General features: G+C 42.3%; 1 pseudogene; it reads right to left on the reverse strand.

Moving 5' to 3' along the window:
• Positions 1-1659: 1659 nt before the first annotated feature.
• Positions 1660-24854, reverse strand: LOC133116920 (deoxynucleoside triphosphate triphosphohydrolase SAMHD1-like; annotated as a pseudogene).
• Positions 24855-25718: the final 864 nt, after the last annotated feature.

Here is a 25718-nt window from a genome sequence, read left to right on the forward strand (position 1 = left end):
ACACCCCGTAATGACAACATGAAAGAAGATTTTTTTGAACCTGTTCCTCATTAACTCCTGGGGAATTGCCTTCCCCAAGAGTATTTAAAGCCAGTGCTGACTCCCTTCAGTGCTTTTGTGTTCAACGTTTGCACGTGCACAAAGCCGGTAACACACCAGGTAGACTCTGTTCTGGTAGAGTCAGGTACGGTGTTGGTTATTTACAAAAAATCTCTGAGACTACCAAAAAATTAGGTAAGGAAGGCGCTCGGTTGTGGTGTTTGTTCACCGACGCCTTCCTGAAAGGTTTTCATTTCTTCCTTTTTGTTTGGGGCTCGTGTGAGCCGGTGGTAGAGGGACGTTGTCCCCGGTATTGTATTTTAGTTTGTGTTTTTCTTCCTGAGCTGCGCCTCATGGGTTTTTGTTTTGTGCCTAGCGGTTTTTGCTAGGTTGTACTTTTATTTGGGGAATTCACTATTATTTCTCAGTGCTCACTTCCCAGCACTATATCTGGTTTGTGTATTCGCCCTGTTTTCTGAGGGTTGTTTTTATTTTCTACAGCCGTTTTTTGGGCTTAATTTCTGTTCTTTCCATTACCGCCTACGGGTTAGTTTCTGTTCCTCCCTGTGTCCCGGGAGAAGGTCTTATTGTTGTATCCCACTTTCTTTATTGTGAGTTCGCCTTCAAGGGTCGAACCTCAGTCGCTACTGGCCCTCCACCCTGCCCCTACCCTACACCCACATCATAACGCGGTTGTTCTGGAATGTGTTACCATTGTCATTTTGAAGCTATTGACGAAATATATTGTTGAATTAAAATTGCGATGAAAAAAGTGTTGCGCCGCGTCCTCTGGGCGCCATTGATTAACGAACAGTTATTTTGAGCACTGTGCACAGTGTTTTGTTGAAGAGCTTAATAGTTTAAGTCCGAAAATCGAATATTAAACTTTACCGCACTTAAACGGCATCAGGCACATACGCTTAAACATTAGCGTTCAACCATTCCAACTAACACGACTGTTTAGATACAAAACAATAGCCTACACATGCACAGAAACACATTGAAAACGTACTGTCAATGTGTAAATGTGATAGCCAGCGCCCAGTTATAGCAGTGAAGTAAGTTCCACACCTTATAAGTTCGTATGTATATACAAAACTAGTGCACACACAGACCGTCAATAGGAACTGGAGCGGGAGGGAGGGTCCAGGTGGTGAAGTATGGAAAGAGAAATGTGTTCCTTAACCTTGTGAACATTTCAGGAAAATACTCTGTGCTGTTATAAATAGTAAATGATTACCAATAACCTTAATACACCAAGGGTACAATACTTTGGTTTTTGTTAAGAAATCTGGGAAAGCTGAACTGCTAAAATAATATCAAGGTTTAGTAATGGTGAAAGAGACAACTGAGTATAACCAAACAGCAGTCAGGCATTCAATGAAAGTGAAAAAACATAAAAATACAAAAATACAAAAAAGGCAAGTCTAATCTAAATCAGTGTAATTTTATTTATTTCCCAGCTGCAGATACATGTACATCAGAGTCAAAACATATGTGAAAGTGTGATAATGATGCCTCCCAACAAAGTTCTTATTCTCAAGGTTTTCAAAATAAAAATCTCAAGGAGCTCTGCTTTCAAGCATGGAAAATCAAGCGCTGACCATAGCTTATTGTTGCTCAACCTAGATGGACGTCAGTATACAGTACATGAGAACCACATGAGAACAATGAATAAGACCTCAAAGCAAGGAGGACAAGAATAAAAATATATATATATATAAAGTAAAAACACACCAAAAACACCACATTACGGTCACTCCAAATGCACAAAATGTTAACCAGATTTTAGCTGAAATGAATTAAGTTATTCTTATCTCAAGATGCCCACATATAATGTCCTTAGGGATTGCTTACTATCCTATTAGCTGAATTTAACGTTTAAAGCTATATGAAGAAAATAACCTTCACCTTTTTAGGAGCCTAGATTCTGACAAAAAAGCTTGCTAAAATTGTGAGAGTGAGTTCAATGTTTAAAAAAGAAGTATATTGCTGTTTTTGTGAATTACAATGATTTAAAAACAAAACAAAATTGCACACAAATGAGCTACAGCTCATTACATAATCAGTGAACGGGAACCGCATTTTGCTAAATAGGCTGATATTAAACCGCGCAGTTAAAACACGTGTTTAGTGCTTTGAATATTATCACTGCGTGTGGTGATAACCATTTATCGTAAAAGCGTACATTCTGCCATGTATCTTTGCAATGAGCTTCACTATTGCCGGGATAGAATGGCAACGTCGTGTGGGAGACTCCACTCCATTTTTTATTTCTCCCAGAATTGTAATTATTTGTATGGCTGGGTGTTTGTCATGGAAGTCACAGGTGATTTTCTATTTTTTTGGCGGTCTCTTTAATTCCCAGTTTCTTCTCCGCGATTGTTTTCGAGGATAACTAATCAAAACAAACGCACGTTCTTTCTGTGATGGACATTGATTTATTTTTACTTCAGTTACTGTCACTACAGTTGAGCACGTTATTCCAGTCGCTTCCAATTGCTTTGCATGTGATATTGCTTAATTTAATAAATTATTTGGTAAATATTTTCTGTGACAAACACCCAGCCTTAATTATTGCTTGGCTGAAATCATTAAATGATATTTACTATTAATAATCTGTTTGATTTCTCGCTCTGGGGGTTGAAATAGTGGTCTTGCTGCAAAGATTATTTCAGTATATCTTCACAGCCTAGATCTGTGTTTCTGTCTTGTGTCTCAGTTTACGTTTGCTCTTTAGAGGTGGAGAAATTTCAGGTACAATTGGTTAACTTTTGTAAATTCAACGGAATACAGAATCAGCCACACTTATAATATCTCCTCCCTTTATTTGCGGGATCCATCACTGAATGCATACGCACTAACATAAGCTCAGCTTGGAGTGAGTCACCTAGATCACATGCGTACTGCGGTTCTAGTCCCGTGCGGCAGTTTGATACATACGCCACATGTTTCCTGGGCAGAATGCGTCATATGTCGCTGAATACATTTTCTTTATAATCTTCCCTTTAGTTTATGAACAGCCATCTCCCATCTGAACACCACCACCTGCTATATAGAAGAGTTTTACTTTTGCAGTCAAGGCACTATTCCCCAAAAAACACAAATATATATGTAAATAAGATGCCCCCTCAGACGACCACCTTCATCTTCATCATCATCTCAGCACTCCATCAGCTTCAGGCCAGACACATCTACATCCTAAACGAGTGACAAAATGTCAGTGAGGGATGCAATTATTCTACTGCATTAAACTAAATGACTGTTATATGATTCACATCCCTCATACTAGCATTTTTCCAGGACAGCCTTGTCAAGCATCTCCCAATACAATTTCTGTTGCCCAACTAAGGCTGCTTCAAAAATGCATTGATCTTTACAAAGATGCATTCATGGATTTGAACACAGATACTACAAGTCAAACAACAGGCAAGGCACCCATTCAATAAATCACCAATGTGAGTGTTGTGTCACGCAAACACAGAGTGATGTCATATCTTCAAGGGAATTAAGAAGCTACTCTGTCATTGGTCGTGATGTACAGCCAACCAATCTGAAACTAGCACTAGTTAAAAAACTAAAAAAACTTCATTCCCCCAAAAGTAATACATAAGATAATTATATTTATTAGGCGGCACGGATGGTGCAGTGGGTAGCACTGCCACCTCACAGCAAGGAGGTCCTGGGTTCGAATCCCCGTCGGCCTCTCTGTGCGGAGTTTGCATGTTCTCCCCGTGTCTGCGTGGGTTTCCTCCCACAGTCCAAAGACATGCAGGTTAGGCTGATTGGAGAGTCTAAATTGCCAGTGGGTATGAGTGTGTGACTGAATGGTGTGTGTGCCCTGTGATGGACTGGCGACCTGTCCAGGGTGTATTCCTGCCTTTCGCCCAATGTATGCTTGGATAGGCTCCAGCCCCCCTGCGACCCTGTTCAGGATATGCGGGTTAAGATAATGGATGGATGGATGGAATTATGTTTATTATGTTGTTTTCAAATGATAATCTGTGGATAAGGCACCATATTGGTGGGGAAAAGGGCTGTGCTAGAGGATGGATGTTTAACCTGTGTGCATTAGTGTTCTGCAGTGGGTTGGTTGCATTTTCTCCTGGATTAGTTAAGTATTATTTGTTTGCTTGCTGATTCTAAATTCAGTTTAGTTGTCATTATAGTGTTCTGTTGTGTACTTGTTTGTTTGTTAGCTATTACAAGTGGTGTTTATTTAGATTCAGTGAAACTGGGTTAGGTGTTTGTTTCTCTCAGGTAAGCTAGGCTATTAAGTTAGGCTATTGTTTTACTGGCTGGCAGGCCACAGCTTTTGTTGTAGGAGGAGCCAATACTTTGCACCCTGCTCAGGGTATAATTACTGGCACACCTGAACTCACTTCAGTGTGCATTAGTGTTCTGCAGTGGGTTGGTTGCATTTTCTCCTGGATTAGTTAAGTATTATTTGTTTGCTTGCTGATTCTAAATTCAGTTTAGTTGTCATTATAGTGTTCTGTTGTGTACTTGTTTGTTTGTTAGCTATTACAAGTGGTGTTTATTTAGATTCAGTGAAACTGGGTTAGGTGTTTGTTTCTCTCAGGTAAGCTAGGCTATTAAGTTAGGCTATTGTTTTACTGGCTGGCAGGCCACAGCTTTTGTTGTAGGAGGAGCCAATACTTTGCACCCTGCTCAGGGTATAATTACTGGCACACCTGAACTCACTTCAGTGTGCATTAGTGTTCTGCAGTGGGTTGGTTGCATTTTCTGTATTCAGCGTCAGTGTTATTTGATGACTTTGTCTCCTTCTTTGAAAAGAAGGTCGATGCTATTCGCAATTCCTTCTCCCAACCCTCCACCCCTGCTGACCCTCCTACCCTCCCCAACTCCCTAACCTCCTTTTCTCCCCTCTCTGACGCCGACACGCTGAAACTCCTTACTTCCCACCGCCCAACCACCTGTCCTCTTGACCCCATCCCCTCTCCCCTCCTACAATCTATATCTGAGGACATTCTCCCTTTTCTCTCCTCTCTAATCAACACCTCCCTCTCTTCCGGCACCATGCCCTCTTCCCTGAAGAGGGCCAGAGTCACTCCCCTCCTCAAAAAACCTACTCTCGATCCCTCTGCCCTGCACAACTACCGGCCTGTCTCTCTTCTCCCCTTTCTTGCTAAAACCCTGGAACGGGCGGTCTGCTCCCAACTGTCCACTTATCTTCTCCACAACAATCTCCATGACCCCAACCAGTCTGGCTTCAAGAGTGGCCACTCCACTGAAACCGCCCTGCTCGCGGTCACTGAGGCACTCCACTCTGCTAAAGCAAAATCCCTCTCCTCTGTCCTCATCTTCCTCGACCTGTCGGCCGCCTTCGATACAGTCAACCATGAGATTCTGCTCTCATCGCTGTCTGGGATGGGTGTCACAGGTTCTGCACTCGCTTGGTTTTCCTCCTACCTCTCTGGTCGCTCCTACCAGGTGACTTGGAGGGGCGCACTCTCCGACCCTCAACCCCTACGAACTGGAGTCCCGCAGGGCTCGGTTCTTGGGCCTCTCCTCTTCTCGCTATACACCATGTCTCTTGGTTCTGTTATCTCTTCCCACGGCTTCTCTTATCACTCCTACGCTGATGACACCCAACTCTTGATTTTCTTCCCCCCCGATACCCAGGTCACCACACAGATCTGCCTGCTTGGCTGATATCTCTCCGTGGATGACTTCCCACCACCTGAAGCTTAACCTTGCCAAAACTGAGCTTCTCTACATCCCTGCTAAGTCCTCTCTGACAATCGTCCTCTCACTGACTGTTGAGGACTTTTTAGTTACCTCCTCCCGTACGCCAAAGAATCTTGGGGTGACTCTTGATAACTGCCTCTCCCTGGCTCCACAAGTATCCTCCACTGCCAGAACCTGCAGGTTCTTTCTGTTTAATATACGCCGCATCCGTCATCTCCTGACGGAGAAAGCCACCCAGCTCCTAGTCCAGGCGCTCGTCATTTCCCGCCTGGATTACTGCAACTCCCTCCTAGCCGGTCTCCCAGCGTGCGCCATCAAGCCCCTCCAGCTGGTCCAGAATGCTGCAGCCCGCTTGATCACCAGTCAGCCCCGGTCGGCTCATGTCACCCCGCTTCTCATTGGCCTCCACTGGCTTCCTATTGCCGCACGCATCCGATTCAAGGCCCTAGTGTTGGCATTTCAGGCTGCTAAGGGGACTGCCCCACATTACATACAATCCCTGATCAGTCCCTACTCCCCAGCTAGACCACTCCAGTCTGCCAGCTCTGGTCGCCTTACGATTCCCTCTCTACGGGCACCTGGCGGTCGAGCTGCACGTTCACGCCTGTTTTCCGTTCTGGTTCCTCAGTGGTGGAATGACTTGCCTACCACTGTCAGGACAGCAGAATCCCTCCCCCTATTTCGACGCAGACTCAAAACACACCTCTTCAAACTCTACCTTAGTCCCCCCTCCTGATTTACCCCGCCCCCCCCTTCTGGTACCCCTTCTGATACCCCTATCCCTGTCTAACCCCCCCCCCCCAAAAAAAAAAAAAAAAAAAAAAAAAAAAAAAGGAACTTATGATGACGACTATATGTTTAGAACAGCAGTCCAGGTGTATTTTTCTAGTTCTGGATGTGATGCTTTGACTTGTGGTAGAACCTATGCACTTGTAAGTCGCTTTGGATTAAAAGCGTCTGCCAAATGACTAAAATGTAAATGTAAATGTAAATGTAACCTTTGCTCAAGCGGGGACATTTACTCCACTTCTCAAAGCAGGTCTTGGCTGCCTGAAAGTTTATGTCATCAGTCTTCTTGCAGTAGACCCGGACCAGTTGTTCAGCAAACTTCTTCGGAAGGAGCTGGGTCACCTGTGGGCAAGACGGTCCACTGCCAGGCATCAGGAAATGCACAAATGATGGACGGACATGATTCAAGGAAAATAGGATTCATCCTGTACTTCCTGTCTATCCAAAAATTTTCCAGAATTATACAGAAGCCCAAATAACCTCCTACCTTGTCTTCGTTGATGATTCTGGCATTTGTAGGGTCATTCTTGGTGTAAAAATACACGTTATTGATCAGGTTATGGTTCTTCATCCCATAATCCATGTTAATAATCTGCAGGAGTAAAAAGGGAACAAAAGAGCACAAACAGAAAGCATGCCAAAATTACAAAAAATTGTGTTATTAGCATGAAACAGAGACTATTATGCCAAGGCTGGCTCTAGCTGCATTGTGAACAAACAACATTCTCAAAAAAGAAAACCAGAGGACAGATAAGGAATTGACTCTGTATATTGTCAGTCTCTGTAAAAATAACATTGCCAAGAACAATGAAATCACTCGGATGAAAACAGAGAGTGAGACTTCACCCAATTATAAAACAAAGAAATATGGCTGGTAGGTGAACATTAAAAAGATATGGGATACTATAGCACAAAAAAAGCATAATTGGCAAGATGTGACAGACATGCGCTGAACTGAAAATCTGCTCTCACTCCACAATTTGGCAGTTTAATGACAAAGAGATTATACACACACATACACACATTCGCGCCAACATGGCCGGAATATCTTGAACCTCATCTTCCCTCCCAGATCCGCTGGTGTTGATCTCTGTGTGGCTGGTAGCCTCTGGAACTGCCAGTCCGCCGTTCAGAAAGCAGACTTCATATCAGCCTATGCCTCCCACCTCAACCTTGACTTTCTTGCTTTAACTGAAACGTGGCTCTCACCAGAGAACACAGCCACCTCGGCTGCCCTTTGCTCTACCTTCTGTGTTTCCCACACACCCAGAACCTCTGGCAGAGGAGGTGGCACAGGTCTCCTAATCTCATCCTCATGGAGATCTAGTGTCTTCTCCTCATCCTTCTCCTTCTTCTCTTTTTAATTTCATGCGGTTTCTGTTACTTTCCCATGCAAACTCTTTATTATTGTTGTTTATCGCCCCCCGGGTCCTTTGGGGAGCTTCTTGGATGAGATGGACATCCTCCTTAGCTCCTCACCAGTCAATGGCACTCCCCTGATCCTCCTGGGTGACTTCAACCTGGGGTGAGTCCCCCAGTCCACCTTTCTCTTTTGACCTTACCCTCACACTTTCCCCTTCCACCACAAAGCAGGCAACCTTCTTGACCTCATCTTCACAAGCTGCACTACAACCAACCTCTCTGTAAAACCATTCCATATATCTGACCACTCCTTCATCTCTTTTTCTCTTCCACTCTCCTCTAACACCCATCCATCTCTCCCACCATCCACTATCACCTGTTGGCGGAACCTATGCCACCTGTCTACGTCCACCCTCTCATCTACGATCCTCTCCTCACTACCATCCGCGGAGTCTTTCTCTCGACTGTCTCCCGACGATGCTGCTACAACCCTGCTGCTACACCGCCCTCTGTTCCGGCACCATGCCCTCTTCCCTGAAGAGGGCCAGAGTCACTCCCCTGCTAAAAAAACCTACTCTTGACCCCTCTGCTCTGAGCAACTACCGGCTTGTCTCCCTTTTTCCCTTTCTTGCTAAAACTCTGGAAAGGGCGGTCTGCTCCAAACTGTCCACTTATCTTCTTCACAACAATCTCCACAATCCCAACCAGTCCGGCTTCAAGAGTGGCCACTCCACTGAGACCGCCCTGCTCGCGGTCACTGAGGCATTCCACTCTGCTAAAGCAAAATCCCTCTCCTCTGTCCTCATCTTCCTCGACCTGTCGGCCGCCTTCGATACAGCCAACCATGAGATTCTGCTCTCATCGATGTCTGGGATGGTTGTCACAGGATCTGTACTTGTTTGGTTTTCCTACTACCTCTCTGGTCGCTCCTACCAGGTGACTTGGAGGGGCTCAGTCTCTGACCCTCAACCCCTACAAACTGGAGTCCCAGAGGGCTCAGTTCTTGGTCCTCTCTTCTTCTCACTATACACTCTGTCTCTTCCCATGGCTTTTCTTATCACTCTTACGCCGATGACACCCAACTCTTTATTTTCTTTATTTCCCCCCCGATACCCAGGTCACCACACAGATCTCTGCCTGCTTGGCTGATATCTCTCCGTGGATGACTTCCCACCACCTGAAGCTTAACCTTGCCAAAACTGAACTTCTCTACATCCCTGCTAAGTCCTCTCTGACAATTGTCCTCTCACTGACTGTTGAGGACTTTTTAGTTCCTCCCATAAGGCAAAGAATCTTGGAGTGACTCTTGAACTGCCTCACCCTGGCTCCACAAGTATCCTCCACTGCCAGAACCTGCAGGTTCTTTCTCTACAATATACGCCGTATCCGTCATATCCTGGCGGAGAAAGCCACCCAGCTCCTAGTCCAGGCACTCGTCATTTCCCGCCTGGATTACTGCAACTCCCTCCTAGCCGGTCTCCCAGCTTATGCCATCAAGCCCCTCCAGCTGGTCCAAAATGCTGCAGCCCGCCTGATGACCAGTCAGCCCAGGTCGGCTCATGTCACCCTGCTCCTCATTGGCCTCCACTGGCTTCCTATTGCCGCACGCATCTGATTCAAGGCCCTAGTGTTGGCATTTCAGGCTGCTAAGGGGACTGCCCCACCTTTCATACAATCCTTAATCACTCCCTACTCCCCAGCTAGACCACTAGTCCCCAAGTCCCCAGTTGCCAGCTCTGGTCGCCTTATGGTTCCCTCACTACGAGCTCCTGGTGGTCGAGCTGCATGTTCACGCCTGTTTTCCGTTCTGGTTCCTCAGTAGTGGAATGACTTGCCTACCACTGTCAAGACAGCAGAATCCCTCCCCCTATTTCGACGCAGACAAAAAACACACCTTTTCAAACTGTACCTTAGTCCTCCCTCCTGATTTCCCCCGCCCCCCTTTCTGATATCCCTATCCCTCTTGTCTACGCCCCCCCCCCCCCCCCCCCCCAAAAACAAAACAAAAACAATTGCACTTCAATGATGACTATATGTTTAGAACAACTTCTAAACTTCATGTGTATTTTACTAGTTATGGATGTGATGCTTTAACTTGTGGAAGAACCTATGCACTTGTAAATTGCTTTGGAATAAAAGTGTCTGCCAAATGAGAAAAAGAATTAAAAAAATAAAAACAGGGCTGGGTTTGGATTACAGCCCAGTTTTGCAATGTGGTGTGGCTGTGAGTATCTGAACCTTGAAAAGAGTATGCCATGAAATCAATTCTCAATGTAAACATTGTTTCTCACCTTGCCATATGACCAAGTATGCTCAAAGCCAACTCTAATCCAACAGAGATGAAATGTGTGCTTCACAATGCTTGATAAATATATTGTGATAAATTTAGCATAGCATCTTAGCATATTGACTGGTAACCACAGTCAAGGCTGACAAACATGAACATTTCAAAACATGGTTAAACGCAGGCCAAGCAGAAATGTAAAAGTAAATGGTTTCCAGGTATTCGCATTGTTAAATACAATAGTGCCATGATGTAGTATGAAGTATTTGGAAATGGAATTCTTATAATAATTATAACTGACCTGCATGGTGTACATAAGGTTTCAATCAGAGAACAGTTGCAAAGAGGCATTATTGTAGACATTTGACTCACAGTGACTTCGAAATCTTCAGCCTTAAGTGTTACACTTCTTCTGCTGTCAGGCAAGGCTTGAGCAATGCTGGCTGCTATCGCGGCGCGCACATCCTGAAGAAAAATGGACCACCCGAGTCAGAGTGATGAAAGACCTACTACAGAACAGTGACACAAAGTAGACAGAGGTATAAAGGCACTGATTGTGTTAGAAATGCTCTGTCAAGGCTCCCTGTCATTCCCACCATCTCCTTCTTTCACTCTCTCCCCCATTTTACAGTGTCTACAGACTGGTTCATCTAGTCTCACCGATGTGTCTGCCACAGGATTCTTGGGTCGGATCTTGCCCAAAAACTTGTAGATCTTGCGACAATTGATGTTTTGCAGGATGGCCCGAGCCTCAGCCAGCTCTGGAGACGAGGAGTACAGGATCTCCTGGACCCCTCTGCTCTGGATTTCCTCCTACCTCTCTGGTCGCTCCTACCAGGTGACTTGGAGGGGCTCAGTCTCTGACCCTCAACCCCTACAAACTGGAGTCCCACAGGGCTCAGTTCATGGTCCTCTCTTCTTCTCCCTATACACTCTGTCTCTTCCCATGGCTTTTCTTATCACTCTTACGCCGATGACACCCAACTCTTGATTTTCTTCCCCCCCGATACCCAGGTCACCACACAGATCTCTGCCTGCTTGGCTGATATCTCTCCGTGGATGACTTCCCACCACCTGAAGCTTAACCTTGCCAAAACTGAGCTTCTCTACATCCCTGCTAAGTCCTCTCTGACAATCGTCCTCTCACTGACTGTTGAGGACTTTTTAGTTACCTCCTCCCGTACGGCAAAGAATCTTGAACTGCCTCACCCTGGCTCCACAAGTATCCTCCACTGCCAGAACCTGCAGGTTCTTTCTCTACAATATACGCCGTATCCGTCATATCCTGGCGGAGAAAGCCACCCAGCTCCTAGTCCAGGCACTCGTCATTTCCCGCCTGGATTACTGCAACTCCCTCCTAGCCGGTCTCCCAGTTTATGCCATCAAGCCCCTCCAGCTGGTCCAAAATGCTGCAGCCCGCCTGATGACCAGTCAGCCCAGGTCGGCTCATGTCACCCCGCTCCTCATTGGCCTCCACTGGCTTCCTATTGCCGCACGCATCTGATTCAAGGCCCTAGTATTGGCATTTCAGGCTGCTAAGGGGACTGCCCCACCTTTCATACAATGCTTAATCACTCCCTACTCCCCAGCTAGACCACTAGTCCCCAAGTCCCCAGTTGCCAGCTCTGGTCGCCTTATGGTTCCCTCACTACGAGCTCCTGGTGGTCGAGCTGTATGTTCACGCCTGTTTTCCGTTCTGGTTCCTCAGTAGTGGATTGACTTGCCTACCACTGTCAGGACAGCAGAATCCCTCCCCCTATTTCGATGCAGACAAAAAACACACCTTTTCAAACTGTACCTTAGTCCTCCCTCCTGATTTCCCCCGCCCCCGTTTCTGATATCCCTATCCCTCTTGTCTACGCCCCCTCCCCCCAAAAACAAAACAAAAACAATTGCACTTCAATGATGACTATATGTTTAGAACAACTTCTAAAATTCATGTGTATTTTACTAGTTATGGATGTGATGCTTTAACTTGTGGAAGAACCTATGCACTTGTAAATTGCTTTGGAATAAAAGCGTCTGCCAAATGAGAAAAATAATTTAAAAAATAAAAACAGGGCTGGGTTTGGATTACAGCCCAGTTTTGCAATGTGGTGTGGCTGTGAGTATCTGAACCTTGAAAAGAGTATGCCATGAAATCAATTCTCAATGTAAACATTGTTTCTCACCTTGCCATATGACCAAGTATGCTCAAAGCCAACTCTAATCCAACAGAGATGAAATGTGTCCTTCATAATACTTGATAAACATATCTTGATAAATTTAGCATAGCATCTTAGCATCTTGACTGGTAACCACAGTCAAGGCTGACAAACATGAACATTTCAAAACATGGTTAAACGCAGGCCAAGCAGAAATGTAAAAGTAAATGGTATTCGCATTGTTAAATACAATAGTGCCATGATGTAGTATGAAGTATTTGGAAATGGAATTCTTATAATAATTATAACTGACCTGCATGGTGTACATAAGGTTTCAATCAGAGAACAGTTGCAAAGAGGCATTATTGTAGACATTTGACTCACAGTGACTTCGAAATCTTCAGCCTGAGGTGTTACACCTGTGCTGCTGTCAGGCAAGGTTTGAGCAATGCTTTCTGCTATCGCGGCGCGCACATCCTGAAGAAAAATGGACCACCCGAGTCAGAGTGATGAAAGACCTACTACAGAACAGTGACGCAAAGTAGACAGAGGTATAAAGGCACTGATTGTGTTAGAAATGCTCTGTCAAGGCTCCCTGTCATTCCCACCATCTCCTTCTTTCACTCTCTCCCCCATTTTACAGCGTCTACAGACTGGTTCATCTAGTCTCACCGATGTGTCTGCCACAGGATTCTTGCATCGGATCTTGCCCAAAAACTGGTAGATCTTTCTGATATCCCTATCCCTCTTGTCTACGCCCCCCCCCCAAAAAACAAAACAAAAACAATTGCACTTCAATGATGACTATATGTTTAGAACAACTTCTAAACTTCATGTGTATTTTACTAGTTATGGATGTGATGCTTTAACTTGTGGAAGAACCTATGCACTTGTAAATTGCTTTGGAATAAAAGTGTCTGCCAAATGAGAAAAATAATTTAAAAAATAAAAACAGGGCTGGGTTTGGATTACAGCCCAGTTTTGCAATGTGGTGTGGCTGTGAGTATCTGAACCTTGAAAAGAGTATGCCTTGAAATCAATTCTCAATGTAAACATTGTTTCTCACCTTGCCATATGACCAAGTATGCTCAAAGCCAACTCTAATCCAACAGAGATGAAATGTGTGCTTCACAATGCTTGATAAATATATTGTGATAAATTTAGCATAGCATCTTAGCATATTGACTGGTAACCACAGTCAAGGCTGACAAACATGAACATTTCAAAACATGGTTAAACGCAGGCCAAGCAGAAATGTAAAAGTAAATGGTATTCGCATTGTTAAATACAATAGTGCCATGATGTAGTATGAAGTATTTGGAAATGGAATTCTTATAATAATTATAACTGACCTGCATGGTGTACATAAGGTTTCAATCAGAGAACAGTTGCAAAGAGGCATTATTGTAGACATTTGACTCACAGTGACTTTGACATCTTCAGCCTGAGGTGTTACACCTGTGCTGCTGTCAGGCAAAGTTTGAGCAGTGCTTTCTTCTATCGCGGAGCGCACATCCTGAAGAAAAATGGACCACCCGAGTCAGAGTGATGAAAGACCTACTACAGAACAGTGACACAAAGTAGACAGAGGTATAAAGGCACTGATTGTGTTAGAAATGCTCTGTCAAGGCTCCCTGTCATTCCCACCATCTCCTTCTTTCACTCTTTCCCCCATTTTACAGCGTCTACAGACTGGTTCATCTAGTCTCACCGATGTGTCTGCCACAGGATTCTTGCATCGGATCTTGCCCAAAAACTGGTAGATCTTTCTGATATCCCTATCCCTCTTGTCTACGCCCCCCCCCCAAAAAACAAAACAAAAACAATTGCACTTCAATGATGACTATATGTTTAGAACAACTTCTAAACTTCATGTGTATTTTACTAGTTATGGATGTGATGCTTTAACTTGTGGAAGAACCTATGCACTTGTAAATTGCTTTGGAATAAAAGTGTCTGCCAAATGAGAAAAAGAATAAAAAAAATAAAAACAGGGCTGGGTTTGGATTACAGCCCAGTTTTGCAATGTGGTGTGGCTGTGAGTATCTGAACCTTGAAAAGAGTATGCCTTGAAATCAATTCTCAATGTAAACATTGTTTCTCACCTTGCCATATGACCAAGTATGCTCAAAGCCAACTCTAATCCAACAGAGATGAAATGTGTGCTTCACAATGCTTGATAAATATATTGTGATAAATTTAGCATAGCATCTTAGCATATTGACTGGTAACCACAGTCAAGGCTGACAAACATGAACATTTCAAAACATGGTTAAACGCAGGCCAAGCAGAAATGTAAAAGTACATTGTTTCTCACCTTGCCATATGACCAAGTATGCTCAAAGCCAACTCTAATCCAACAGAGATGAAATGTGTGCTTCACAATGCTTGATAAATATATTGTGATAAATTTAGCATAGCATCTTAGCATATTGACTGGTAACCACAGTCAAGGCTGACAAACATGAACATTTCAAAACATGGTTAAACGCAGGCCAAGCAGAAATGTAAAAGTAAATGGTATTCGCATTGTTAAATACAATAGTGCCATGATGTAGTATGAAGTATTTGGAAATGGAATTCTTATAATAATTATAACTGACCTGCATGGTGTACATAAGGTTTCAATCAGAGAACAGTTGCAAAGAGGCATTATTGTAGACATTTGACTCACAGTGACTTTGACATCTTCAGCCTGAGGTGTTACACCTGTGCTGCTGTCAGGCAAGGCTTGAGCAATGCTGGCTGCTATCGCGGCGCGCACATCCTGAAGAAAAATGGACCACCCGAGTCAGAGTGATGAAAGACCTACTACAGAACAGTGACGCAAAGTAGACAGAGGTATAAAGGCACTGATTGTGTTAGAAATGCTCTGTCAAGGCTCCCTGTCATTCCCACCATCTCCTTCTTTCACTCTCTCCCCCATTTTACAGTGTCTACAGACTGGTTCATCTAGTCTCACCGATGTGTCTGCCACAGGATTCTTGGGTCGGATCTTGCCCAAAAACTTGTAGAGCTTGCGACAATTGATGTTTTGCAGGATGGCCCGAGCCTCAGCCAGCTCTGGAGACGAGGAGTTCAGGATCTCCTGGAAGATGTGGTCTGAAAAGGGAATGGGGGGGGGGGGGGGGGTTCTTCTTCTTATTATTATTATCAGGTGTAGTCTTAATTCTTAAGCCTAAACGTTCTCAAGAGCTAAACAATTTTCAAAAACTTGGGCTGCATATAGGTGATGCAGATAGCACCTGCACTTTAGTAAATTTGATACCATTGTGTTTTAAAGGGCACTTAATTTGCTGCTCTTCCATTAAATCTCAGCAATATGAGAGCCTTCCATCACTAAATAACAGGTAAGTAAAGTGCCTAACCGGTGAGTTTGGTGTAAGCCTCCATATCCTCAATGGCAGTGGAGAGGGAGAAAGTCTTGCCATCAGAGCCTATGATCTTAAAGTGTTTGTCAGCCTTCACAAAAGCCTCTGTTATCCTGTAGACAAGAGAAGCCATCACTGTTTACATTTATATCATTATGGCAAAGCAATATTGGACATGGTTCCCCAGTATGAGCTGGGGTCTTTTTGGAAAAGTGTGAAGGTACTCACATTGTTGCGATGATGTTTCCCACTTTGTGCCGGCAGGCCCGGCGATGAAGGCTATACCGTGTGTAGAACATGTCGTACAAATTTTCCATTTCCTGGAACCAACAGAAATTGGCAAGGTGCTCACAAAACCATACGATTAACATACGCATCATAATGGCAAAACAAAAGTATATCAAAATAATGAATCATATCAGCAAAAGGGAAGTTTGGTGCAAGTACAATCCATGTGCAATGCATGAGACTTGTTTGATTCTAAAATACAAAGATACTTAAACTAGGTCTTCAGCTTCTGATGGGAATGGCGAGTATCTGTCCCAGTGAAAGTAATTTGCTTCGACCCCCCTGATAAAATCCTATCAAAAATCAAAGGCCTGGTTTGTGCTTTTATTTAGTGTCGTTTTTATATACTGGAGAATGTAGTCAGATTCCCATGCACATAATGCATGTAGATTTTGTTGTGGTGTCTATAGCCAGACCCACATAGTGCGTATAGCCTTTGTCAGGTATGACTTTTAAGACAATTTGGTTTCTCTTGTAAAACTTTTATTTATATTTAATTTGGAATTGAATGTGATTAAGTAAGTAACCTGCCTGATAAAATACATTGTTGGTTACTCCCTAGAGTTGGTCTAGGGAGGTTGCAAATTTACGCTTAATGTATCATGGCATATTGCACCCGTAGGCCTCTGACAGTAAATCAATCGCCTCCGCTAGTCAGTTCATTCATGTCAAGAACAGTCATAGCTAATGTTGGTCTTCTTGGGTCCCTGAGCCGCCATCAGCTACACCCAATAGCAGTTATTCCTGCGACCTCTGTAATGACTGTAGATATCTAGCCAGCTTGTGAGACATGCAGAGGACTATTCAGGGAGTCTGTTACGGTACAGGATTCCTTTAGCGATCAAGTCTAAATTATAAATAAGAAATCTTCCAAACCTAGATAACTCATCTAAATTGTTATTAAAATGGAGTCAGATAATAAATACAAAGGTAGATTTATTGGCCCTATTGTGGAGATGCCCGGACCAGTAGAAAGCGGAAGGCAGAGTGTTGTTGAAATTATATATTCATGTGATTATTTTATTATTAATTACTTATCCTATTATTGTTGCTTATGCTGGAGTGATCCAGATCATACATAATTGTTAAAGTACCATAACTTTCTTTGTGCTAATGAATATTATTTTCTGTAACTGTGTGAGTGGAGATGTCTCTCCCTGTCTGTACCATGGGCCACGGCCATTAACTGTGTGTTCTGGACTATCTTGTCTTGGTGCCTGAGAGCCTGCAGAACCAAAAACACAAGACCTCATGACGGAAGCTACCATGGGGATTATCTTCCTGGAAATAGGGAGTTAAAACAAGATAAGATAGATTTCTCAGACGCGCAGTTAATTGCACAGGCCCCTGCGTATACATCATGCTGGAATGTTTTGAGAACATGTATCTGCATAGACAGTACCTTGAAGGGGGAGATATGAATAAACAATCTGTTGTAAGGAGAAGAGTGGTGGATTGTCTTTGAATATTGATCATTGGGAATATTAATATTCAAAGGGGGCGTACATTTGTTGTGCTCTGCACATACAAATATCCAGACAAAGGAGAAAAACCTTTGTCCTTGTTTTTGCATGTAACTTGGACCCTATGCGCATAGTAAAGATTGGATTTTATGTACTGTCTCTGTCTCTGAGTGTTTTCTTACAGGAATAAATTAAAATTCCCACCACATAGAGTGGTACTACTGTCTTTGTAACTTGGTTTATTTATTGGCTGATGTAGTCATTAACCATTAACATTTAACCCTACTAACCTCATTCAGGTCAGAAGGACAAGCACACAGATACCTTCACCCTCGCTAAATTCTGTCGTTGGGTTCGTGCAAGGCTTACAGATACAATAGATTCCATTTCACAATGTGGTGTGTGGGGTCCTAGTCTCTGCATGGTGGCACCAGTACCTTGTCTCTAGGGCAGATGTGCTTCAATCCGTCCACCTCACACACACGTAAAAATTTCAGGTAGCGTCGGTGGTCAAAGCTATTTTTCATGCCCAGGTAGTAGGAGTCTCTAATGGCAAAGAGAGAAGTTTGTAAAGATTATGGAAATTGGATATTGGTTAAAAAAATTTAATTAAATTAATCATTGACTGGCAAACAGACCCAACTGTCATGACATGCACGTTGCTTGTTCTGAGTAATTGACTCATTCATTGAAAGGGGCATGTTCAAAATAATAGCAGTGTGGATTTAAATAAAAACAGATGTCATTAATTGTCCTTTATTAAGGAAGAAGGGAAGCAAATGTTTCGCACATTGTCATAAAATATATTTCCTTCTGAATTGCTAAGAAACATTGTTCGGAGGACCAACGTCATTTTATTAAAAAGTTGGAGAGGGGAAAACGTATAAAGAAGTGCAGCAAATTATAGGATGCTTGGCTAAAATTATCTCAAATGCTTTAAAATAGCAACAAAAACCCGAAACACATGGAAGAAAACGAGCAACTACTGTTAAAACGGATCGAAGAGTAGTCAGAATGGCAAAGATTCAGCCATTCATCAGTTCCAGAAAGATCAAAGATGATCTACAATTACAAGTGCTGTTAGTCAGGATGATCGAAGCTAAGCTATCAGCAAGAAGCCGCCCGTAAAGCACCATTGTTGAAAAAACCGCATGTGCACAATCGGTAAAAAATTGCCAAGGAACACATCGATTGGCCCAAAGGGAAATGGCGTAACATTCTGTGGACTGATGAGAGTAAAATTGTTATTCAGTGTTCATCGACAGTACTTCAGAAATGGGTGTTTCAACAAGACAACAACCCCAAACACATGAGTAAGTGAGCAACATCTTGGTTCCAGACAAAAAGGATTGAGATAATGGACTGGCCAGCTCAATCCCCCAACCTCAACCCCATTGAAAACTTGTGGGGTGACATTAAAAATGCAGTTTCTGAAGCAAAACCCAAAAATTCACAGGAACTGTGGAATGTAGTTTGTTCATCCTGGGCTGAAATACCTGTTTCTAGGTGGCAGAAGTTGGTTGACTCGATGCAACGCAGATGCACAGCAGTTATCAAAAACAATGGTTATGCAACTAAATATTAGTTCAGTCATTTAAAGTGAAGTTAAATCTTGAAATATTTATTCAGTTTATACAGTAAGTGGTTGAGTTCGAAGAGAAAAATGTAGACAGATTAATATTCCTTTTCTTTGCTTCCTGTAAAAGAATAATGCATACATTTGAAATATGGGACTAAAAGCTATTTAAAAATATCTGCACTTTATTCACTTTTTTTAATGAATAAAATGAGATTAAAATACAGACTGTCACCTTCAATTTGAAGGTACTGTATGTACGTCATCAGGTGATCTATATAGGAATTGTATCCTTTTTTATACATAGTCCCCCCATTTTAGGAAACCAAATGTAATTGGACAGTTGGCTTCTCAGCTGTTCTGATGTGATAGGTGTATTCAATCGCTTCCTTAGTGCAGGTATAAGAAAGATTTCAGTATCAAGTCTTGATTATAGGCTTTGGATTGCCTTTGGAGTCTGTCATTGGAATTTGTCAACATGAGGACCAGAGTTGTCAGTGACAGTTCACAGTCAAAGAAGCAATTATGAAGCTGAGAAATAGGAAAAGTCCATCAGCGATATATTAGGCTTACCAAAATAAACTAGTTGGAACATAATTAAGAACTGGTGAGCTCAGTAAAAGGAGCTGCCGAAGAAGAAAGAGGTGTACAGTTGATGACCAAATAAAGAAAAACCAAAAAAACACCTGTCTAGCAGATCAGAAACACTCTTCATCATGCAGGTGTGGATGTGACTACTGTCTGCAGAAGATAACAGAAATACAGAGGCCACACTGCAAGATGCAAACCATTAGTAAGCAGGAAAAACAGGATGGCCAGATTACAGCTTCCTAATAAGAACCTAAAGGAGGCTGCAGAGTTCTGGAAAAAGGTATTTTGGAAAGACAAGATCAAGATTGACTTGTAACAATGTGATGGCAAAAAGGGAGTAGGCCAAAAGTGGCCACCATCTGCCCATGATCCAAAGCAAACCCCTTCATCTGTGTAACATGGTGGTGGCGGTGTTACCATTTAGGCATGCATGGCTGCCATGCATGCTGGCTCATTAACTCTGGTCCTCGTGGTCACTCCAATGGCAATCCTAGAATCAGGACTAGATACTGGCCGATTTCTTATACCTGTACTAAGGAAGTGATTGAACACACAAGTAATCAGAAAAAGCGGAGAAGCCAACTGTGCAATTACTTTTGGTCTTTTAAAATGGGGGGAATGTGTATGATGGACCATGATGATATGATGACAAGCAACTCCAGACTGCCAGTAAATAGTACCACTAAATAGTATCTATTTATAAATCCTGGCCTTCAAAACCTTATGTTTCTGGCTCCACTACACTATGTCCTGGCAAGCTATTCCACATACTCTCTGTGAATTTAAAAAAAAAAAATTATTTTCTCATTTCCAAATATGCCCCCTCGTTCTGCTAACCAAACTCCTGAATAATTGCCTGTACTTCACTTAGTTAATCCCTTTAAGAAATGTAAAAGCCTCAATCAAATCACCCCTAAGTCTCATGATCTAGCTTTCCTTATTAGTCCCCATGAAGTCTGAGTAATGGGTCCTTATTACACCCCTACATCTCCCTTTACCAATCTTAAAGAGATTAAGCATCTTGAATCTTTCTGATGTCAATCTGGTTGCCCTTCTTTGAACGTTTTCGAGCACCACTATATCTTTCTTGTAGTGCAGAAGGTGGGAACTTTGTTGCAGGAAATCAGCCTAGCGTATGAGAAGATATTGATATCAGCCCCAGAATTTCCATAAAGTGCACTTCTACCAAAATCACTCACCTAGCAAGATAATCGAACTTGTCCACATCAATTCCATTGTTGTTGTTGGCCACAATCTCATACAAGAAAGATTTTTCTTCCTGTCTTCCTTGATATGGCCACTGTAGAGATGAGAAAAAACAATATTTGGAACCTAGCACACAAAAAGCCACTAGAGAAGAGATATGTAAGAATAGAGAGCAGGCCTGTGTGTTTGGGTTACATTACATTTTCGGCATTTGGCAGGCGCTCTTATCCAGAGCGACATACAGTTGATTAGACGAAGCAGGAGACAATCCTCCCCTGGAGCAATGCAGGGTCAAGGGCCTTGATCAAGGGTCCACTGGCTGTGTGGATCTTATGGTGGCTAGACTGGGATTAGAACCACCAACCTTGCCTATCCCAGTCATTTACCTTAACCACTACGCTACAGGCCACCCCAGGTTATCGTAGAGACGCACCTGGTCGGGAGCAAAAGGGTTCGTCAGGGGTCCGTCGATCTGTTCCTTAATAAACGCCAAATCCTCAGGCAGGTTCAGCCCATGACGCGTCATCACTGGCTCCAGACCGTTTACCTCGATCAGGTGATCTAACATTTTCACAGATGCAGTCTCATGCTAGAGCACGCACAGACAGACAGACAGACAGACAGACAGCATTAAGGATAAGCATAAGCATAAGCACCAGCATGAACCGATACGCATTGTGTGGTTTATAGAGTAATGTAAAAGCAAAAATACAGGCAACAAAAGAACAGGACACAAAAGAGAAGAAGTTGAAAAATACCTTCCATCCCAAAACCGGGTGTGCTCTTGGGATGAACATTCCATCAAACATGTGGGAAAAAGGGCCATGTCCTGACCACAGCAAGAGGGATGAAAGAGGGGATAAGAACTGTCACTATAAAAATATATACTATAACAATTGGGGAAAAATAAAAACCAAAGAATAATAAAATATATTACAATAGGGAAGATGACCCTCCTTATAGCAGACTTTTTTCAACTTTTAACCCCTTTCCCCGCCAATTATTTTGGAAAAAACCTGTCATTTTCAGATGATTTTCATTTTATTATATTTAATATAGTATTTTTTATGCTGATTATGTATTTCATTTTTTTCCCATTTTTGTGGTTGAAATTTTATTTTGAAAATAAAAGTGTTTAGACTCGTCCGTGACTGAAAAAAACACATTCGGTAAAAGCGTATATACTCGTCTCCGCCGGGGAAGGGGTTAAAGATAGCAACAAAATCAACCAATAACGTGACTACATTATCCTCCAACTTCGATAAGGAAAGAGATGCAAATCAACAGACAGTGTAGGCGAATTAGTGTTCCGTTTCAACCTGACAGAAGATGCATGTTAGGGCTCAGACATGGACACAGATTTGAGGACGTCTGGACAGATGACCGCACCCAGCACCAACAGGGTCGTTTGTTTGGGAGAATGCTGTGATTTCTTCAAAACTAGTGAAGATTTATCCCAACAATAAGCCTTAGGTTAATAAGTCACAGGAGGGTTTATTGACCAAAGAGCATCCCAATGATGAGGCTGCCGAAAGAGAAATCATAAATGTATAAGGAAAAAATTGAGGGTAGGCTTGGATCAAATTTGAGATTGGCTTGGAATGGAATGAAAACTATGGTTGGGCTGCAGGAGATGAAAATTGAGAATGTGGTGAACAGTAAGTTTGAGGTCCTTCCAACTTGGCGTGGATTCAGGGTACCCAAGCTCAAGTACAAGAGAACCATTAATCTGCCGAACAAGCACAAGTAATCATACTTTTTATTTATTTCAACCTGATAATGCACCCTACATATTATATAAACTTAATATTAACTTTGAGAACTGGTACATATTTAGTTTATTCACTTCATGGCTATAGGTCTACACTCACCGAGAACTTTATACGGTATTTATTAGACTTATTTTTTAGACTTCTCCTGCTGTAGCCTATTCACTTAGTGCTGTGTGTTCAGAGATGCTCTTCTGCATACCACTGTTATAATGTGTGGTTATTTGCATTACTGTCACCTTCCTGTCAGCTTTGACCAGTCTGGCAATCCTCTCATTAACAAGGCATTTATGTCTGCAGAACTGGTCACTGGATTATAATTTTTTTGCACCATTCTTTGCAAACTCTAGAGACTAGTGTGTGTGAAAATCCAAGGAGATCAGCAGTTTCTGAGATACTCAAACCACCCTGACTGCCACCAACAATTCCACAGTCAAAGTCATTTAGATCACATTTTTTACCATTCTGATGGTTGATGTGAACATTACCTGAAGCTCATGATCCATGTCTACATGATAATATGCATTGCATTGCTGCCACACAATTGGCTGATCAGATAATCGCATGAGTATGTAGGTGTAATAAAGTAACAATGTTCCTAATAAAGTGCTTGGTGAGTGTATGTTTTGTTGACTCCCTTACGGCTGTCATTTTAAGTGTTCTTTTAACTTGTGTGTTCTGTGTTCTTTTAAACCTTTCTGCAAATTGCCCTTCAAGGGACAATAACAGAATTGTATTGTAGTACATTCCCTGTACTGGTGAGGGCAACTGACTTGCATTATATTTACTTATGGCTAAAGCCAATACCTGTCAGGTTCTATGTTTTTCATTGTCAGTTTTTGTCTAAGTTGTTAGCTTTTCCGTGTATTCATTCCCTCTGTATTTACCATAGTCTGTTTCCTGGTTGTTCCATTCATTCATTCATTTCATCTGTGTTTTATTTTGTGTCTCCGCCTTTCCAGTCCTTATGTGTACTTCCTTTCTGTCTCCTATCATTCGACTCACCTGTTCCTCGTTATCATGCTTGTTATGTCCATGTATTAAACTCCCAGATTGTTGCCAGATTGTTTTGTGTCCTGACCATACTCTCTTATTTCTGATTGATTGCCATTACGGCCTGTTTTGTCTTAGACCTCCAGCTCTAGATTTATCCTTCTGAGGTTTTTCGGCCCTGTTTGGCTTCTCGGTTTTTGTTTCGGGATTCTGTTTTTGTTTGGACTGCCGGTGTGTTATCAACCCTTTGCCTGTGACTTTGACTTCGTATTGGATTATCCCTGATATATCGGTTTGCTGGTGTACCAACCCATTGCATGGACTCTCGTTTACAAACTGCCTGTTCTCTGTTGCTACCTTTTGCTGGCTATCGACCTTTGCCTGTTTACTCTGCTGCAAAGAAAATTAAGACTTGAAAGCTTACTCCTGTGTTTTCACTACTGGGTTACTGTTCTGGTCCCTGACAATACCAACTGTTTAGGGTAAGAGGAAGATGTATTGACGGAGGGGCTGTGAAACATACCAAGGTCGTGGCACAGTCCTGCTATCTGGACACACAGTATGTCGTTCTCAGTAATATTCAGCTCAGGCTGGCGCTGTTTCAGGGCATTCATCAGTTCTCCTGCCAGGTAGCACACCCTGCCAGAAAGACCACATTCTTTTACATTGTTTACAGGACATTATTTGGTAAGTGGATACCCAGAGGCAAATTGGATCCACCCAGTGGATCCACCCAATTTACACAGCTAGATGCCAATTTTCAATGATAGGATTTTAGAGGCCCACCCTGGGAATCAAATCATTTGGTTACAAACTCACCTTCTTGACAACTAGCACACACTGCTACTCTGTGCTATAAGCTCTTGACCCACACTCAAAAATATACTTACTCTGACACTTTTAAGAGCTGCCAAATCATACCCTGCTTTTATTTTTCAATGCATAATTGTTAAGTTTTATGCTTCATTCACGACTGTCGTAAAAATGCTATTAATTGAACATTTCCGAAATAATAAAATATTAAAATTGGTTAAGGTAATAAAAACCTTTGCCATGCAAGACCCAAATGGCACTTGAGCCCTTTTAAAGGGAACATGACGTACCCAATAGAGTGTTCAAAGCGGGTGTGGCAGGCTCCCGGGAAAACAAAGTCTGTGGCTCCCAGCTGCTTGAGGTGGCGCAGACGCTGGAACTGAGGTGTGTCAATAATGCTCACCAGCAAAGGGTGCAATTCAATACAGCCGTGGATAGGGTCATTGAACACCTATAACGATGTGAGGAATCAAAGCAAAGGAAAATGCTGAAGACCAATCCATATTGAGTTAAACTTGAGTTTGCTTTATTGGCATGAAATACAGTAGTGTGCAAAAGCCTAGATTTAAAAAAAAGTCTAATTTATTTTCTTGTTTTCTACATTAGTTTGTCAGTAGAAAATAACTAATTTGAGACAAACATTAATTATCCAAAAGATTAAATGTTACGGAGGTTGCTCAAAACAACCTACCAGCCAATTTTCTGAGAAGACAGTTTACCTAAGAGATTTGATGTGGGTTTTAAGGTTATTGGTGGTCAAAATAAATATTGATTTAGTTTAACTGTTTACTACTCTTTATAATACATTTTTCTATATTTTTTCAACTTTTAATTTAATTATTCTAAAACCATCTTCGCTTTACATATGTTTTTTTACAAGTGCATAAGACTTTTGCACAACACTGTACATACAGCAAATATAGAGAAAGGGTAACACACAAGTAGTGCTGTAGAAGGTCATGGATACAGTAGTGTGCAGTGATGATTATACACTTAACACAATGAAGATAAATCATAAACCAAGTACTATTCAAGTATTTATTTAATGTAATATTGGTTCATGTAGATGAAAACAAGTAAACAGATAACAATATATTGTGAAAACAAAAAATAGTCTCTTTTGGAGAAAAAAGTCAATATCTAGTGTGGCCAAAACCCTTGCATTTACCCTTGCTTTGCATTTAATCGTTCACATATTTTTTATATTTCTTCCCTTGTTAAACCATTCCATATGGTTTGAAGTTAATTCCAAAGAGATTCTTTCGATGTTACAACAGATGTATTTATCTTGGTATCCAGCAAATCCCAGATTTGCTCA

Source organism: Conger conger, chromosome 17 (genome assembly GCF_963514075.1).
Source record: "Conger conger chromosome 17, fConCon1.1, whole genome shotgun sequence".
Classification (NCBI taxonomy): Eukaryota; Metazoa; Chordata; class Actinopteri; order Anguilliformes; family Congridae; genus Conger; species Conger conger.